We start from the raw sequence: 13,371 nt of genomic DNA on the forward strand, positions 1-13,371 counted from the left end.
AAACAAATAAATCTGTTTAGCTTTCCTGAAAATGAAGAAATGAGGGATGACCAACAAGTTCTTTAAACTTTCCAAAGTCGCAGTGGCTTCACTCACTCTGAAAGCATATTTAAGCTGCCAACTAGACTCACATGCTTCCCCTCAAAAAATGAAGGCCAAAGGAACTTTCTCACCTTGCAACAGAGGAGGCTTGGGACTTGCTTGTCTGTAATTTCAAGGACAAGAATAAGAAAACAAACAACCATACTACAAAAATTATTTTAAACTTCACTCCATCTCATTGGCAGGAAGATTCTCACTGATCCACAATGAAAAGAAGAAGTGTTTCATCATCAGAAAAGTAGTAGTAAACAGAGCAGGTTTTACAAAAGAAGTGAAAGTAAAGGGTAGCATTTATTTTACGTAGGGGATGTCTAGCAACCCAGGTTATTTGAAGAACCCAGAGGAGGAGATAGGATTTCTGCAGGCAGCAGAAGAAAAGAAAAAAATTTTCTCCTACTTACAGTGCCCTTTATCAGCCTCTCTAAGGGAAGCCAGAGCTGAGCGTCTTCCCTGTCCTTACACAGCAGAGGCAAGATGTGTTGCTGTGAGATTTTTAAAAGACCCCGGGAACTCCCAGTAGCTGGCTTCCCCATCTCATCTCTTTGCTTTCAGCCAAGCAAAGACTGCCTTCATGCTCATTCTGGTGGCCACAAGCCTTGTGGTCTAGTCTCCCTATTCTTCTCCCCAGTCTTTGGAATTAGAATTGGTGTTGACACTGAGGTTGCAAGGGGTTGGAAAGGAAGTGGGTGCACTGAGGATACTCATGCACAGGATTTAATGAGACTTTAGTTCAGAATGGATCCCAGGAGAGAGAATGAAACTTTGCCCTAATGAGTTAACCTGGAAAAACAAATCCTGCCAAAGAAGGGTTTAATTCAGCTTCTTTCAGAAGTTCTGGGTGGACTAAGGAGTACTTGGTGGAGAAGCTAAACTCTAGGTGGGCAGATTGCTGAGGCCCAGCCTGCCTTATTAGTAAAATCTCTCTGGGAACTTTCAATATTGGTCTCATGATTTTCAAATTTCTACATAAATTTTCAACAGTTGAAGGGCTGCCCTTCTGCTGACACAGTAAGTTATTAGGCTGTGGCGCTCCTCTTCTCACTCACTTGGGTTTTATTTGAATAAAGTAGAATTTACAAGATCACAATTTATGACCCCTGGGTGATGTGAAGCTTTGAGACTTTTAGAGCGGAGCAGCTTAATACAGGGCTATGCAGCAAGCATTGTTTGTTTTAGTGGGGATGGTGGTGGAAGAATGTGATAGGTAGTGGCAAGGTCCTACATTGATTTATCCTTATTTCTAGGGACCAACTTATTTCTGGTGGTTTATGGAGACAGGGGCAATTGGAAAGAGAAGTGAATAAGAAGTCAGAAGATCTGGATTCCTGTTCAGGTTTTGTTACTTTCTTTCTGTGATCTTGGCAAGTCACATAAACTGTCTAAACCCACTATCTCACCTGCCTACCATCCTGGGCTGAAAAGAAGATCAAATGAAATCATGTAGGCACCTTGAAAACTGTGAAGCACTCCACAAATGTGAATGTTTTCTAAATTTTAATTCATTGTATGACCCACCAAGTAAGCTCTTCAGATAAATCAAGAGTTCGAATATGGAATTGGGTGGAGGCAACATCCTGAATCTGATGGATTTTAGGTGATGGGAATAGAAGACTATGAAAGATAGAGCTAAGTGGGAAAAAAAGGAAGAAAAAGGAGGGAAAGAAAGTAGAAAAGACATAAAATTCCTGAGAAAGGCTTGGCTCTGATGCTGATTGGGCCTTATGACTCTAAAATATAATCCTATTCAAGTATGGAGCAATGGAATATAAATGAGTAATGAACATTATTATTTCCTTAAAAGTAATTAGCCAAAAGGACAAATACAAGTTGTCCAGCAGGCAAAATCATGAGCCTTTGGGGATAAATCAGGAGGTAAAACAGATTGTTTGAGAATGGCAGGATGTGGGAAAGGATGGTGGTGTGGGTGAAAAGTGCTCTGAAGTCTGGGGACTTGGTTCCTGCCACTGACTCGCAGTAGGCCCTTGAACAAATTACTATCTGGCTGGTTCCCTAATCTATACAGACTGACCTCAAATCCTAAATGAGAGAATTAGACTAAGTGATCTATTAAAAAAATTCCATCTTTGTTACTTTTATGTGACTTTGGACAAGTCACATAAACTGTGATATTCACACATGTGCTCACCACAGATGTTAATGTTGTCCCCATATTTGCTTCAAAGTTTTAAACAAAGAAATAGAATGCTATAAATATAGCTCCCCATTCATTTCTCCTCCTTCTCCCAGAGATAAACACTATCCTGAGTTGGCGAGTACCACTCCCATGAATATTTTTATGCCTCTAGGTATATGATTTTGTAAAAACAACATAGAAATGTTTTGAGAGTTTTAAACATTTATGTAAATGGTTACATACTATATGTTTCCTGCTACATCTTGTTTTTCAGCAATATCATACTATGGAGAAGTAGTATAGCCTGGTGGTCAAGCTCTAAGATTCCAGGGCAGATAGCCTGGGCTCATATCCTATCTCTACCATTACTAACTGCATGATCTTGGGTAAATTGCTTAACCTCTCTGAACCTCAGTTTCCCCATATGTTAAATAGGGATAGTAACATAGAGCTTCTGTGAGAATTAAATAAGTTAAAACATGTAAAGCCCATAGAATAATGCCTGCACATAGTAACCACTATGTGCTTGCTACTATTATTTGAGATTTATCTATGTGAATACTTAAAGATTTAGTTTGAGATTTATCTATGTAAATAATTAAATCTTTATAAGTATAGATAATTAACTACTATACTACAGTTTTAACTCTAAAATAGTATTTCCTAGAGGGGGCAGGTAGGTCAGGGGCCATCCTGGATTATAATCTCCTTGTGCACAGGTGTGAGCATTTCTCAAGGGGACTTAGATGATCTCATTTAGGTCTGATCCAGCTCTAAAATGTTATGATCAAATGAGATCCTGTTATGATCTAATAGGATCAGACTCATTTCTATCTTTCTAGACCTCCTGGATATGGTCATTTATCAACTAATTATCCATCATTTACTTATTTTAGCTGAAAACCAAGAGAAGAATAAATAGCTAATTTCCTTAGTACTGTTCTGTTTGTGTTTGAATTGTCAAGGTCTTATAAATATCTTCTAATGCATTCCAAGTGTAGATAATTAAGCTCTCTTTCCAAGAAAATTGACATTTCTGTTAGTTTTGAAGACCCTCATGGTTTTCCCACATTGAGTAGAGTTGAGTTGGGCGTCTCTCAAGAGCCCATTGGCTGGTTTTCACAAAAGGGCTATAATATAGGTGACCAGATGACTTCTAATAAGTGTGGGATTTGGGAAGTTCTCCAAGGTCAAGGGGCATGTCACAGGGTTGACATGATCTGATGAGAAAGTGCTTGTGAACTCTTTCTAAAAACTCTGAAATGCTGACCTAGTACATGGTATTTCCAGGAAAGATTCTGAATAGGCCACTGGGCTGCCTCATTCAGGTTGCAGTTCCCTGTGTGGGGTGAGCTAGGCATGGGCCATGTGGCCTGCCTGGGGTGGTGATGGCGCCCTTTCTGCACCATATCTGGAACTTATTGGAATAGTTTTTCTGGGGCAGAACTGCCTCTGAGGGCCGTACTCATCTCTGCTGATTGGAAGAAAGTGGCTTTGAGAGGTGAGGCCTGAACCATCCTTTCAGAGACAAGAGCCTAGCTCCCTCTGGTGCTATTTAAGAGGCCCCAAACACTTCTATCCCAAAATATCTTCCTTAATGAAATTTTACTTCTATCTGGAATTAGCACCACTCTTTAAGGGTCTTCCAGAGACTGTAAAATTATTACCTTGAATTTCAGCTGAATAATGCCCTTGCTTGCTTTCATGGTTTACCACATCAGTATGAATCTCTAAACAATAAACAGTTTAATTTAGCCTGTTTTTGAACTTTATCTAAATGGAGTCCCATAACTTTATCTTATGGGACTTGTTTCTTTTGTTTTACCTGTTGATATGTGAATTTGTGGTTTAGTTACTTTTACTGCTGTATGGTATTCAATTGTGTGAATATCCCACAATTTATTTGTCCATATTTTACTAGGATGATCAGGTGAGTTGCTCCCAGTGTGGGCGATTAATAACAGTGCTACTCTGTATATTCTTTTTTTTTTTCTTTTTTGCTCTGAATATTCTCCTGGGCATACATACAGTGGTTACTCCATATACTTACTTAGGAATGGAATTGATGGCATTAAAGTTATATGCATGTTCAACTTAATTAGGTAGTGCCAAACTGTTTTCCACCTTCATTTTACCAATTTAACACTTCTGTCAGGAGTAGATATGAATTGTTCTTGCCCATTATGTCACCAATATTTGTTTACCTTTTGACTTTAAAAAATTTTGCCCATTGTGTATAAAACAGTATTTCATTATGGTGTTAACTTGCATTTTCTTGATTACCAAGAGACGGAGCATTCCCTTCATATTTTTATGGGCATTTGAATTTTCTTTTTTGTGAAATTCCAGTTCATGTCTCCTCCCCATTTTCCCATTGATTGTCTTTTTTCTTATTGGTTCATAAATATCTTGTGTACTAATCCTTTGTTGGTAATATGTATTGCAAATATTTTCTCCCAGTTTGTGGCTTGCCCTTGTACTCTTTTTATGGTATTTTGGATGAATCAAAATTCTTAATTTTAATGTAGTCAAATTTATTTTTCTTTCTGTATGTTTAAGAAATCTTTTCCTATCCCATGGTCATAAAGATATTTTTCTATATTGTTTTCTAAAAGTTTTATAGGTTTACCTTTCACATTAAAATCTCTTTAACTTTTTATAGTGTATAATTTCAAATATATATAAAATAGAGAAAATAGTATATTAAACCCCTTTATTCCCTTTACCCAGCATCAGAAATGTTCAAATCAGGGAGTTCCCTGGTGGTCCAGTGGCTAAGACTACATGCTCCCAATGCAGGGGGCCCAGGCTCGATCCCTAGTCAGGGAATTATATCCTGCATACTGCAACTAAGAGCCTGCATGCTGCAACTAAGATTCCCGCATGCCATAACAAAAGATACCGCATGCTGCAACAAAAGATTCCGCATGCCGCAACTAAAGATCCCGCATACTGCAACTAAAAAAAAGATCCCGCATGCCGCAACTAAGACCCAGTACAGCCAAATAAATAAATAAATAAATATTAAATTAAAAAGTTCATATCAGGGCCAATCTTGTTTTATCTATACTCCCATCCACTACATCCTCTAGAACATAATATTTCACCTATTAATATTGTAGAATATATTTCTAAACTATAAGAATTACTTTAAAATGTAACTATGATACTAATATCATACCTAAAATATTAAAAATTTCTTAATATCATCAAATATCTATTGAGTTCCTCATATTTAAATCTTTAGTAAACCTAGAATTCATTTTTGTATATGGCATAAAGTAGGAATCCAATATAATTTTTTCCTATACATAACATCTGTCCCAGCACAATTTATTAAAGTTTATCTTTTTCCTTCCATTCTGTAATGCTACCTCTGTCATAAATAAAGTTTCCACATATGCTTGAGTTTGTTTCTGGGATTTCTTTTCTGTTTCATTGGTGTATTTGTTTTAAGATACTGTCTTAATTATTATAGCATTATAAATCTTGATATTTGGTAGGGGAAGTCCTTTGACTTTTTCTTTATCAGGAATGTCTTGGCTATTCCTGGTCCTTTGCTCTTCCATATAAAAATTATAGAAACATCTTGTCAAATTTTACACACAGAAAAACTGTTAGGATTTTTATCAAAATTGCATTAAATGTATAAGTCAATATGAGGAGATGTCATCTTTACAGTATCTTTTTATGTGAACCTATCTCTCCATATATTTAGGTACTCTTCACTGTATTTTTTTTTTTTTTTTAATAAATTTATTTATTTATTTATTTATTTATGGCTGTGTTGAATCTTCGTTTCTGTGCCAGGGCTTTCTCCAGTTGCGGCAAGTGGGGGCCACCCTTCATCGCGGTGCACGGGCCTCTCACTATCGCGGCCTCTCTTGTTGTGGAGCACAGGCTCCAGACGCGCAGGCTCAGTAGTTGTGGCACATGTGCTTAGTTGCTCCGCGGCATGTGGGATCTTCCCAGACCAGGGCTCAAACCCGTGTCCCCTGCATTGGCAGGCAGATTCTCAACCACTGCGCCACCAGGGAAGCCCACTGTATTTCAATACAGTTTTAAAATTTTCTCCATAGGGCTTCCACAACTTTTGTTAGATTTATTCCTAGGTATTTTAAATTTTTGTTATGATTGTAAATGGTCTCTTTATATAAATTTATTTACTAATTGTTGCAATTGACTTTTATAACATGATTTTTACCCATAACTCTTGCTAAATTCTTTTAATTCTAAGAATTCACCTAGAGATTCTTTTGGATTTTCTGCAGAGTTGAACATATACCCACAAATAAACACCATTTGCTTTCTCCTTTTCCAATCCTTATACTTTTTTTTTTTAACATCTTTATTGGAGTATAATTGCTTTACATTGTTGTGTTAGTTGCTGCTGTATAACAGTGAATCAGCTATACATATACATATATCCCCATATCACCTCCCTCTTGCATCTCCCTCCCACCCTCCCTACCCACCCCTCTAGGTGGTCACAAAGCACGAGCTGATCTCCCTGTGCTATGCAAGTGTTTCCCACTAGCTATCAATTTTACATTTGGTAGTGTGTATATGTCAATGCCCCTCTCTCACTTCGTCTCAGCTTACCCTTCCCCCTCCCCATGTCCTCAGGTCCATTCTCTACATTTGTGTCTTTCCAATCTGTATACTTTTTATTTCTTATTCTTATATTATTGTATTGGCTAGGGTCTTCAGTATAATGTTGAATAAGATGAAGCATTCTTGCTAATCTTTCAACAAAGGGGATATTTTAACATTTCACAATTACTTGTGGTAATAGAGATACCCTTCATTAGATTAAGAGGTTCCTTTCTGTTGCCTTTTATTTTATTTTATTTTATTTTATTTTTTTGGCTGTGCAGTGCGGCATGCAGGATCTTAGTTCTGGGACCAGGGACCAAACCCATGCCCCGTGCAGTGGAAGCACAGGGTCTTAACCACTGGACGGCCAGGGAAGTCCCATGACTTTTTTATTTTATTTTATTTTAATTTAAATGATTTATTATTCATTTATATTTATTTATTTTTGGCTGTGTCGGGTCTTAGTTGTGGCATGGGGGATCTTCGTTGAGGCATGCAGGATCTTTTGTTGTGGGACGCAGGCTTCTCTCTAGCTGTGGCATGGAGGTTTTCTCTTCTGTAGTTGTGGCGTGTGGGCTCCAGGGCGCGTGGGTTCTGTAGTTGTGGTGCGCAGGTTCCAGAGCACGTGGGCTCTGTAGTTTGGGCACACGGGCTCTCTCGAGGCGCGCAAGCTTAGCAGTTGTGGCGCGTGGGCTTAGTTGCCTTGTGGCATGTGGGTTCTTAGTTCCCTGTCCAGGGATCAAACCTGTGTCCCCTGCATTGTAAGGCAGATTCTTTACCACTGGACCACCAAGGAATTCCCATGCCTTTTTTATTTTTGAATCATGAACAGATCTTGGATTTTCCTCATCAATTGGTACAATCATATTGTTTTTCTCCTTTAATCTGTTAATGTGGTGAATTAAATTAATTTACTTTTCATTATTAAATCAACTTTGCATTCCTAGTATAAACCCAACTTGGTCATACAGTACTGTTTTTTCCTGTCTTGTTTTCTTTCACTATGCTTGTTTGGTTTTGGTATCAAAGTTATTCTACCTTCATAAGATGAAATGGGAAGTGTCCCTCCTTAAAAATTAAAAAAAAAAATTGGAAACTTTGTGTAAGATTGTCTATTCTTTGAAATTTTGGTAGAACTTACTTTCCAGGCTTATCAGAGTGCATCATACAGATTATGGTAAGATTTTTAAATTATGGTCCAATTTCTTTAATGGTCATGGGACAATTCAGATTTTATATTTCTTCATCAATCAGTTGGAATTTATCTATTTCATATGTTTTCAAATTTGTTGCCTAAAATTGTTTATACTATTGTTTGTATCTATTTAATCTCTTCACCACCTGTCATATCACCTTTTATCATTTATAATGTTGTTTATTTTTACATTTTCTCTTGTTTACTTAATTAATTTTACCAGTGGTATTTCCAAACCCCCAAATTTTGGCTTTGTTGATCTTCTTCAGTGGATGTTTGCTTTCTTTTTCATTAATTTCTGCTTTTTATTTTATTTTACTTTCTTTGAGTTTATTCTGCTATTTTTCCTCTAACGTCATATACTGGATGCTTAGTTCTTTAATTTTAACACTTTCTTCCTTTTTTTCCTTTAAAGCTATGAATTTCCCTCTAAACAGTGCTTGGTTGCATCTCAACCATTTAGATACATAGTAGTTTTACTACTGTTCAGTTATAAGTATTTTCTCATTTCCATTATAATTTTTCTTTTAGACTGTGAGTTAAGAAATTAAGTTTTAAAGTTCATAAATATGTGAGGTTTTTCAGTTTTTCTTTTTATTATTGGTTTCTTTTTTAAACTTTATTTATTTATTTTTTGGCTGCATTGGGTCTTCTTTTTTTTTTAATATCTTTATTGGAGTATAATTGTTTTACAATGTTGTGTTAGTTTCTGCTGTATAACAAAGAGAATCAGCTATATGTATACATGTATCCCCCAACCCCTCGCTCTTGCGTCTCCCACGCACCCTCCCTATCCCACCCCTTTAGGTGGTCACAAAGCACTGAGCTGATCTCCCTGTGCTATGCAGCTGCTTCCCACTAGCTATCTATTTTACATTTGGTAATGTATATATGTCAGTACTACTCCCTCACTTTGTCCCAGCTTATCCTTCCCCCTCCCCGTGTCCTCAAGTCCATTCTCTATGTCTGTGTCTTTATTCCTGTCCTGCCACTAGGTTCATCAGAACCGTTTTTTTTTTTAGATTCCATATATATGTGTTAGTATATGGTACTTGTTTTTTCTTTCTGACTTATTTCACTCTGTATGACAGACTCTAGGTCCATCCACCTCACTACAAATAACTCAATTTCGTTTCTTTTTATGGCTGAGTAATATTCCATTGTATATATGTGCCACATCTTCTTTATCCATTCATCTGTCAATGGACACTTAGGTTGCTTCCATGTCCTGGCTATTGTAAATAGTGCTGCAATGAACACTGTGGTACATGACTCTTTTTGAATTATGGTTTTCTCAGGGTATATGCCCAGTAGTGGGATTGCTGGGTCGTATGGTAGTTCTATTTTTAGTTTTTTAAGGAACCTCCATACTGTTCTCCATAGTGGCTGTATCAATTTACATTCCCACCAACAGTGTAAGAGGGTTCCCTTTTCTCCACACCCTCTCCAGCATTTATTGTTTCTAGATTTTTTTGATGATGGCCATTCTGACAGGTGTGAGGTGATACCTCATTGTGGTTTTGATTTGTATTTCTCTAATGATTAGTGATGTTGAGCATCCTTTCATGTGTTTGTTGGCAATCTGTTTATCTTCTTTGGAGAAATGTCTATTTAGGTCTTCTGCCCATTTTTGGATTGGGTTGTTTGTTTTTTTTGATATTGAGCTGCATGAGCTGCTTGTATATTTTAGAGGTTAATCCTTTCTCAGGTGCTTCATTTGCAAATATTTTCTCTTATTCTGAGGGTTGTCTTTTCGTCTTGTTTATGGTTTCCTTTGCTGTGCAAAAGCTTTGAAGTTTCATTAGGTCCCATTTGTTTATTTTTGTTTTTATTTCCATTTCTCTAGGAGGTGGGTCAGAAAGGATCTTGCTGTGATTTATGTCACAGAGTGTTCTGCCTATGTTTTCCGCTAAGAGTTTTACAGTGTCTGGTCTTACATTTAGGTCTTTAATCCATTTTGAGTTTATTTTTGTGTGTGGTGTTAGGAAGTGTTCTAATTTCATTCTTCTACATGTAGCTGTCCAGTTTTCCCAGCACCACTCATTGAAGAGGCTGTCTTTTCTCTATTGTATATTCTTGCCTCCTTTATCAAAGATAAACTGACCATATGTGTGTGGGTTTAACTCTGGGCTTTCTATCCTGTTCCATTGATCTACATTTCTGTTTTTGTGCCAGTACCATACTGTCTTGATTACTGTAGCTTTGTAGTATAGTCTAAAGTCAGGGAGCCTGATTCCTCCAGCTCCATTTTTCTTTCTCAAGATTGCTTTGACTTTTTGGGGTCTTTTGTGTTTCCATACAAATTGTGAAACTTTTTGTTCTGGTTCTGTGAAAAATGCCATTGGTAGTTTGATAGGGATTGCATTGCTTTGGGTCTTTGTTGCTGTGTGTGGGCTTCTCATTGTGGTGGCTTCTCTTGTTGTGGAGCACGGGCTCTAGGTGTGTGGGCTTCAGTAGTTGCAGCATGTGGGCTCAGTAGTTGCAGCACACAGGCTTCAGTAGTTGGGGTGCACAGGCTCTAGGGCACGCGGGCTTCAGTAGTTGTGGTGTGGGGGCCTCAGTAGTTGTGGCTCGCGGGATCTAGATTAAAGGCTCAGTAGTTGTGGTGCACAGGCTTAGCTGCTCTGTGGCATGTGGGATCTCCCTGGACCAGGGCTTGAACCCATGTCCCCTGCATTGGCAGGTGGATTCTTAACCACTGTGCCACCAGGGAACTCCTATTATTGGTTTCTAACCTAATTGCACTGTGGCTTCAGAATATGGTCTGTTTGATACTAATCCTTTAAAAATGTGTTTAGGCTCACCTTATGGCCTAGCATTTGTTCAGTTTTCATAAATATTCCAAGGGTACTTTAAAAATGTTTTCTGTAGTCGTTAGGTGCCATGTTCTTTTTTTCTCAGTCCCAAAGAGTGTCCCCTTGATCTCCAGCAGCTTAGGGATCATTTAAATCACAACAATGGAGAGGCTGTTTTTCCTGATGCCAGGCACTCTTTGGCACTTAACTCTAGACAGAATATTTCCCAAAGATGGCAACAAGCACCCTTTTACCAGACATGTTACAGAGTCAATAAAGTCTCATTCAGACCTCACATTTTCTGCCTTAGCACATATTTACACCGTTTTCCTTTCTATGTTACAGATTTAAGACTCTACCTTGCCTCACTCATAGTCTAGTCCTTTCATCACTCCTCAGTGGCTTTGGAGGAAGCAGATTTTCACAAAAACTTTTGTGGTTATTGTTTTTCAAGGAAACAACATGTGATAACCGGCACTGTGCCTAGTATTAGTAGGTGCACAATAATATTTGTTGAATGGAAAAACTAAAACTACAATACAATGTCAAAACTGAAGCTCGTTTACTAAAAATTGTAATCAAGACAGAAGATCTCATTTAAATGCTTAATAATTAGAATATAAATTAATACAAATTTAGAACATAATTCACAAATTGGTTAATTATTCTTTTTCCACTGAGAATATAGACTAGCTATCATTCCATCTTTAGTCATAGAATGCACACATGTGTGACACACAGACACAGGACTAATGAGTGATGGCAGATTAAAATGAATATAGTGAAGGCATATCGTGACCTGGGGTTAGATTCTAAAGTCAGTATAGGGACTTCCCTGGTGGTCCAGTGGTTAAGACTCTGTGCTCCCAATGCAGGGGGCCCAGGTTCGATCCCTGGTCAGGGAACTAGATCCTGCACACTGCAACTAAAAGATCCCGCACGCCACAACAAAGATCCTGCGTGCTGCAACTAAGACCCGGCACAGCTAAATAAATAAATATTTTAAAATAAATAAATAAAGTCAGTATATATAGTGAAAATTGCATATAGTCAAAATGCCCTTGAAACCCCTTAAGAGGATGCCATGTTGTCTTCACATATTTTATACAGCCAGTTTTTCCTCCAATGTTCGAACAGATTGCTGTTACTTCAGTTAAGCACCAGATTGAAGAGTTGGTTTGCATTTAGGGGCCATGATCCTTTAATCATTAGACTCATAGTTAGCTTGGTAAGAAGCTCATCAGAAAGAATTGAGACAGCCTGAGTGCAGCAAAAATAGAAATGAAGTTTTCCCTCTCCTGAGAACAAGGAAAATAAAGGGAACAGTGAACAGGCTGGAGAAAAAACATAACCTGCCCTGAAAGAGTTAATCACTCCTAGTTTTTTTTTCTTTTTCAACTGTTACTAATCTGCAGTGTCTGTAACTAGATTTGTACTTCACAAAGCTAACCTATTACTCTTCAACACTATGTGAATTACATCCTGCACTCCCTTGCAGCAAATCACCCCTTGTAGCATTTGCATTTCAGAAAAAAGGTCGCAGGCCAATAACCAGAGACAAACGGACCCAATTACCCGGCTGCCTGACGCCAGCTGTGGCTGTTTTGAAATAATGCAGGAAGAAGAAGAATGCAAGACCTTCACTACTTTGATCCTTATCATATACCCCGGACTGCGAGCCCCGCATATAAAATCTTCTCCGATTCCCAAAGGAGGGGGGGGATACAGTTCTTGAGGCGCTAGCCTGCTGTGTCTCCCCTTCTGTCTGGAAGAAAATTAAAGCCATCTCTCTCTTCCTCCAAAATCTCTGTCTCCGTATTTCTGTTCGGCTTCGGTGCACAGGGAAGCCGATATTTCCGCAAGAAAATGGGGGGTCGTCAGGGATCTGCTCTGGGGCAGGCGGCCCGCAGGGCCCCTCGGCTTGATCGGAAACTCGGGGATCTCTCTCCACGCCAGCCTCCTTTGGGAGAGCGGAGGGTTGGAGGATATCTCTGAGGCCAGATCGCCAGGGACTCCTTGCTGCAGAGCTGTGCCCTGATCTCACCCGGCCCACCAGACTGGGCTGCGGAACTCGGAGGCTGCGGCGGAGAACCGGGGAGAGGCTGACCTAGCAACTGCCAGGCTTCTTTTGCCTTGAGGACAACTTCTCTTCTCTTGCCCGCGCCGGCCTGGACTTCCACTCTGAGAAAACACTAAATATTGGAGGATCAGAAAGAGGGCGTAGGGAAGTCGCGACACACCCGTCAGCACCTACGTGAGTCTCCCCGAGTGCACTTCGTGACTTTTGACCGTCCCCTTACGGGAACTTCGGTTCCAATTTTGGGATTTCCCTGCAAAGGGAAAATCCTGATGTGGAATTCTCCCTGCAAAGAGAGATTCTGATGTAAGGCGCTGCTTTGGGGCAACGGTCCAGGTCGAGTGAGATGTGGAAGTCACGTTTGAGCGGGTCTCCGCCATATGTTTCTCCTTTTTCTTTTTGAACATCCCTTTGCTGTTTCTTTTTACGGTTTATGTTTTATGTGTGACTTCCAGCTGACAAGGTGAAGGTT

General features: G+C 38.9%; 1 protein-coding gene and 1 non-coding gene across 8 annotated transcripts in view; one reads left to right on the forward strand and one right to left on the reverse strand.

Annotated features, from left to right (window-relative positions):
- The window catches only part of ASIP (agouti signaling protein), a 100,839-nt gene that overhangs the window by 25,348 nt on the left and 62,120 nt on the right, over window positions 1-13,371 (reverse strand). The gene's annotated exons all lie outside the window — the stretch shown is intronic.
- On the forward strand, window positions 11,655-11,727 carry TRNAG-CCC (transfer RNA glycine (anticodon CCC)). Its single transcript has one exon. It is a non-coding gene; the product is annotated as a tRNA-Gly (tRNA).

Source organism: Balaenoptera ricei, chromosome 15 (genome assembly GCF_028023285.1).
Source record: "Balaenoptera ricei isolate mBalRic1 chromosome 15, mBalRic1.hap2, whole genome shotgun sequence".
In the NCBI taxonomy this organism is placed as follows: Eukaryota; Metazoa; Chordata; class Mammalia; order Artiodactyla; family Balaenopteridae; genus Balaenoptera; species Balaenoptera ricei.